The sequence below is a fragment of the Lepisosteus oculatus genome, chromosome 14, assembly GCF_040954835.1.
Source record: "Lepisosteus oculatus isolate fLepOcu1 chromosome 14, fLepOcu1.hap2, whole genome shotgun sequence".
NCBI lineage: Eukaryota > Metazoa > Chordata > Actinopteri > Semionotiformes > Lepisosteidae > Lepisosteus > Lepisosteus oculatus.
Window position 1 is genome coordinate 4,158,024 of NC_090709.1, and position 5,732 is coordinate 4,163,755.

Genomic DNA, 5,732 nt, shown 5'->3' on the forward strand with positions numbered 1-5,732 from the left:
TGTGCGAAGTGTGCTCCTCATACAGACTGACGGTGCAGAAACACAGGGTGAAAACGGTTTCGGTTGTGGATCCATCTATACATGGGGAACACTGAAATAGCAAGGAGAATACAAGAAAAGAAACTGAAAGAATTGTGCTAACAGCAAAGGGGGACGGAGGGAGGTGGTCGGACAAGTAAATCAGCCTGGTAGATTGTTTGTAGCGACATTTTTGAGTCAATCGGCACACTGATTTCTCTTCATGTGCATTGAACTGTGCAGTTTGTATTTTCGTTGTAGATAGGTTTCTTCAGAAGTCCAGTAAATTGACAATAATGGAGAACTAGCTGACGCACCCCGTCGTGAAGACACGTTTCATTTTCAAGTCGCCTCCTTTACACGCAATTGCTTCCCCGACACTGAGAGAACATGAGAAATGGCTTCAATTTCAATGTGAAGCGCAGTTCAGGCTCGATGGCTTCACATCTCCAATCAATCAAATAAAATTGCAGTGAAGCGATCTAAATAAGACTCTGAAGTACTGGGAAAGATGATTATTTTGAGCGTGCCTCCCAGGGTCTGCTACGAGGCTGAAGTTGGCTTCTTATTCGCCAGCTTCTTATGCGTGTTTTTCGTTCCACCTTAAATGCTGCTGCTGTGATGTTATGTCGCCTTTCGCCTGTAGATGGGTCTCTTCGATCAGTACTTATCCGGCTGGAAAACTGTAGACATCTTCACTGAAAGGGAATATCCAAATAGCGACTGTCCAAACTATATTTTTGTATGAAATATATTTCAGAAAATCGCAAACCAATTTTAAAAACTCACCATAACACGGACTTACACTGGGAAAAGGTGATTGCACTTTCTGCTTATTTCTACGGCCTCCCCCCCGATTATGAAAATATCTCACAGTTCTGTCACCGACGTGTGAAAGACAATGTAACAGACTATCAAAATCCTGAAGTACAAGACATTTTAAGGCACCAGTTTTTTAAATATGACCCCCTGATCCTGGCATGTCAGAATACATTTCGAAAAAGTATGGCACGAATTGCACGAATTGCAATGGCACAAATTGTTGAGAATATCACTGACCTTGCCGATATTTGCAGGGGATCGAATGTTTTGCACATGTTGAACTACAACAAGTAAAAATTGTGCTCCTTAGTCAATATCACCGAGAATGTCCAATAATGGCGAACATCAGTAGCTTCAAGGAAACTTAGACTCGCACATGGGGTTTTATCTTCGAATGGAGGGTGGGAGAATTCAGTTATACCCTCGTTGCTCATTAACTAAACTATTTTAAAAATATTACACAAATTTGTTCGAGAAACTTGTAATCGCCTTAAAGAGAGTCTTCTTGAAGATGTGCACCAGCTAGCTCTCCACTGTCAATTGACAGGACTTTAAAACTGTTCTCATACTGTACAACCAACATACAAATTACACATCTTAAGGAACATGGAGAGAAATCCGTGTACTAAATAACATAAAACTGTCGCTGCAAATTATCACCAAGCTGTTTTATGTGTCTGACCACCTCTTTCCTACTTTGCAGCGAGCACAAATCTTTCTGTTTCTTCATCGCTATTTTACTGTCTCTTTTCCCCATGTGGGGATGGATCCACAGCCGAAACTTTAGGTCAGTTCCTGTTACTCTGTCCGATTGAAAGAGCTGTATTAAAGGCACTCCCATCTCTGCAGGAAAGTTATTGCTGCTCTCAACACAATATACTGCAGCCAAATGTGATAGTGATACTGTCACTGCCTGTGGGCCACGTGTTCCTGCTGTCAGCCTATTATGTCATGTTCATCCACACCCAGAAACATTACTGCTGTAGCACAAGAGTTATATAATGTAGGCGTAGTCCATAAAGCATGAATCTCTTAATCTCAGAACTGTGGGTTCAGCCCCCACATTGGGTCCCTCTGTGTCAATTTGATCCCCCCAATCCTCCTAGCATGACCTGATGGCGTAACAGTGATACCCAGTACCCAGCGTAATTCAGCTTTCTTTCCACTTGATGGATTGTGGGAGACCCTTGACCCTCCATGTCATGCTGTATTTCTCTCTCATTCTAGTGGGAGTGGTGCCGTCGCTTTTGGATAAAGTCTGTCAGTGGTCATTCCAGACGGGTCAGATATGACTGCGCTTCCGCACAAGAGACACGTGACTTGCGAGGATCCCGACAGAGTCATCTTGCTTTCAGAGCCCGGATAGCTCAATCGGTAGCGCATCAGACTTTTAATCTGAGGGCCCAGGGTTCAAGTCCCTGTTCGGGTGGATGTGCTGTTTATAAATCTATCGTGAATGTCATTCTAAATAGTCTTTTATCTTTCACTGTTCTAGCTTTACTGTGGTTATTTTAAATGTCCATTACTTGTATTTACAGTAGTCTATTTAGTGTTTCATTTCACAAACCGAAAATGTTCAAGTAGATCTTGTCACTCTACTCCACTTAATTATCTAAATTAAATCACAGTAGAGTACAGAACACGCAGTAAGGAGCTCACACAGTGAGTACTCTTGAATACGACAAGAGGAAAGGCACACTGCACATCTGCAGAACATCACGTCCGAGTTTACAGTGACAGCAGAGGTTGGAAGCGAAGTAATTTTTTATTACTCGCTCGCTGAACAATCTCTCAAGAAACCTCGGTTGAGATTTAACGGGTGTCTAATAATCACGTTCAAAAAGGTGACGATAAGTTTTTTTTAACTAGGTAGCCTTAATGGCATCACGGTGTGAGTAGATCTTAAAGCAGCTGCAGACAGAGTACCCGTAATGGCAACACATTTCTGCTTTGAGTTCGGCTTTTCTTATTTCTTCTGCAGAACCAGTAGTATCGGAATATACTGATCCGCATAAGAAGCGCTTTTGGGTTCTGATCATTTTTATTGAGCGCTGCTCTAAACTTTACATTTGCTCGGGGTAGTTTTCCCCATGAAAAAAAGACATATCCCTAATTACAAGATTTCACTTTTTTTCTTATCAACGAGTAGAAAGAAATAAAATATATACTTCATTATAAGTACCACAGGCAATATGGCGTTGCATTCAGGTCGCAGTTACCCCTGGAGACGTTTGTTAAAATCTCACTTCTAATAAAGAGGTCTTTCTCGTTAGAGTAGAAACGATAGAAGCCTTAAGCGGGAAAAGATCACAACATCTCGCATTTCACGTGTTTAATGTTAATTGTCTCAGTGGTTGCCTCGGTGATTGATGGCTCTTCTCCCTCGCAGGTTGACGGCAAACGTCTTCAGAGAGGGAGTTCCCACGCACGGCTTTTCTTTATCAAGAGCTGAGACAACAGAAACAGACTTCCAACTGACATGAATTACTTCTTGAGCGTTTATGACCGTCTTTAAAAGCTGAGAGCAGGTGAAAAAGTCTTTGGAAATGAGGAAATGACTGCCGACAGTAAACAGAGCTGACGCTCAGCTGCAGACAAGCGCTCCTCGTTAGTATAGTGCTGAGTACCCCTGCTTGTTGCGCGGGAGACTGGGGTACGTTTCTGTGACAGGTCGCTGGTTTAATTTTTTAACAACCTGAGTTCACTTAAAAAGTGTGTGCTGTGTCCTACGTTTCGGACTTGTTACTGCGGTAGAATATGGAGATCATCTCCAGCTTTGAGCTCAACTGCAACAAGAAGTCATGCTAAATGTAGTACAGTGAGTAGACATCGCGAGACAACAGAACGAGAGCGTAGAAGGAACTAGGAGTATACGGCACTCTGCACAGTGTACGAAGTAAATTATTTTGCAGTAATTAATTTACACGTGTATAATAAATATAGTAAATATAATAAATTAATTACTGCGAAAATAATTTACTTCGTACACTGTGCAGAGTGCCGTATACTCCTAGTTGCGGCACACACGATACTTACAGTAAAAAGCCTCAGGCACTGTGTTAGATGTGTTTTCGACGTTATATATGCGTTTATTAATGTCGTCGATTTTACGGTTGCAATTCGACGTTGATTATACGTCGAGGCGACGTATATATACGTATAGCCGTATTTTCGCCGTGAATATACGTATATTCGACGAATCAATGCCCACTGCTTGGCATACAAGGGTTTTGCTGAGGGGGTCTCGCCACCTGCCTGAAAAAAACAGTAAAATGTTTGAGTGCCTATAGAGTTTCTATTTTTATTTTCTTGAGAAAAGTTGATACCATTTCCTGGACACCCCGTCCCCATCAGTGCGCGGTGCCCGGGGAAAAATCTGTAGGGGGGCGTCTGAAATTCTGAGGGGGGGTGATATTTCGGTTGAAACGGAGCTGTACGGTGCAGCTACCCAAATGAAATCTCGCAGCTATGCCATTGATTAGTGCTTCATGATAGAAGATAACGACTAGCAATCTGGTATTTGCGATGAAGTTCAGTTTCACATTTTTCGTCACTCTCACGGTTTGTATTGCCTGGAGCAAAAAGTACCATTTTAGTACCATAGCGTTCATTTTTGCAGCTACATGGACGTTCTGAATCGTTAAGAAAAAAATGTTGTAAAACCAACAGAAATCACAGACTGCTATAACTAGTCCTAGTTATATAACGATTTTAAGTATAATGATAAACTACTGCAAGGAATCGGTCCACCTGAGCAAACAGGATCGTAATGTTGACACTCAATAACGACAGTGATATGTGCAGTTCCTGGACGGATAGCCCTCCTGCTCATCAAACAGACTGAGTGACTGTTCGTGTCATTTAGTGTTGTCTGACCATTGACAAAGTACAACTATTTTTTTAGGGCGCAAATTAAGTTAGGTAAATCTTTTTGCTCAAACTGAAGGGGCGACATTCCTCCCTCCCCCCGTGATGCCAGGCCTGTCCCCATCCTATTCCATAATGTCATTATATATAATACCATACAACAGTGACCGATCCTTACTAACTGCATGCGTTAAAATTGCACATCAGCTCATAGCAGGGGGCACATAGCCGCGATGTATTATCAATGTTACATTTCAACCATAATATCGACGACATTAATAAACGCATACGTTGAGAAAATATCGAACCCAGCATATTTTCCGGTTATATACCACAATGCATTGCTAGTATTCGTTGGTCACCGTTTTGGACACGTTTTTCAAACGTAGAAGTATATCCGCAAATATCTCAGCAATCCTCTTTTGACGAGTAAGTATGAACAATAATAATACTATCTGAATACATACAGATCTTCCTTAATATTATTTTGATTAAAATAGTACGTGAATAAGCAAAAAATGGCACATAAAATAGTGTGAATGGGGAAGATGACACAAAATCGTTTTGCTGTTTCTCTATTCTTATTCTATGTTGTACTTTCAAACTTTGGGTACTCTTTAATTAGGACAGACTTTATTTCTCAACTGCTATGATGCAAGCCAAATTTTATACATTTATTTCAGCTGTGAGCTTAGTAAACCGTTCATTTTTTAGATTATACTAAAGAAGATATTAATCATCATTTATTTGGGAAGTAATATTATATAATTTTCTCCTAGCTGCGGTGCTGAAGTCCCACCCTACATCAACATAAAAAGAAATAAAGGAGCACGCAATGTGTTACTTGAAGAATGCATATGCAAGGCAGGGGGCCAGGAGATCTGGACTCTGAAAATAATAGGTTTTTGGTTCTAACTGTTAGGACAATTAACTGTTAATCTATTATTTTTGTATCCAGTTACATGGGCGACGGTGGTTGATTCCCAGACGGGGGAGTGCTTTTTTTCTACCTCCTTACTCGACTG

The 5,732-nt window shown here is 41.1% G+C and overlaps 1 non-coding gene across 1 annotated transcript; it reads left to right on the forward strand.

Moving 5' to 3' along the window:
- The first annotated feature begins 2,196 nt into the window (after positions 1–2,196).
- trnak-uuu (transfer RNA lysine (anticodon UUU)) lies at positions 2,197–2,269 on the forward strand. The gene has a single exon. It is a non-coding gene; the product is annotated as a tRNA-Lys (tRNA).
- The last annotated feature ends 3,463 nt before the right edge of the window (positions 2,270–5,732 follow it).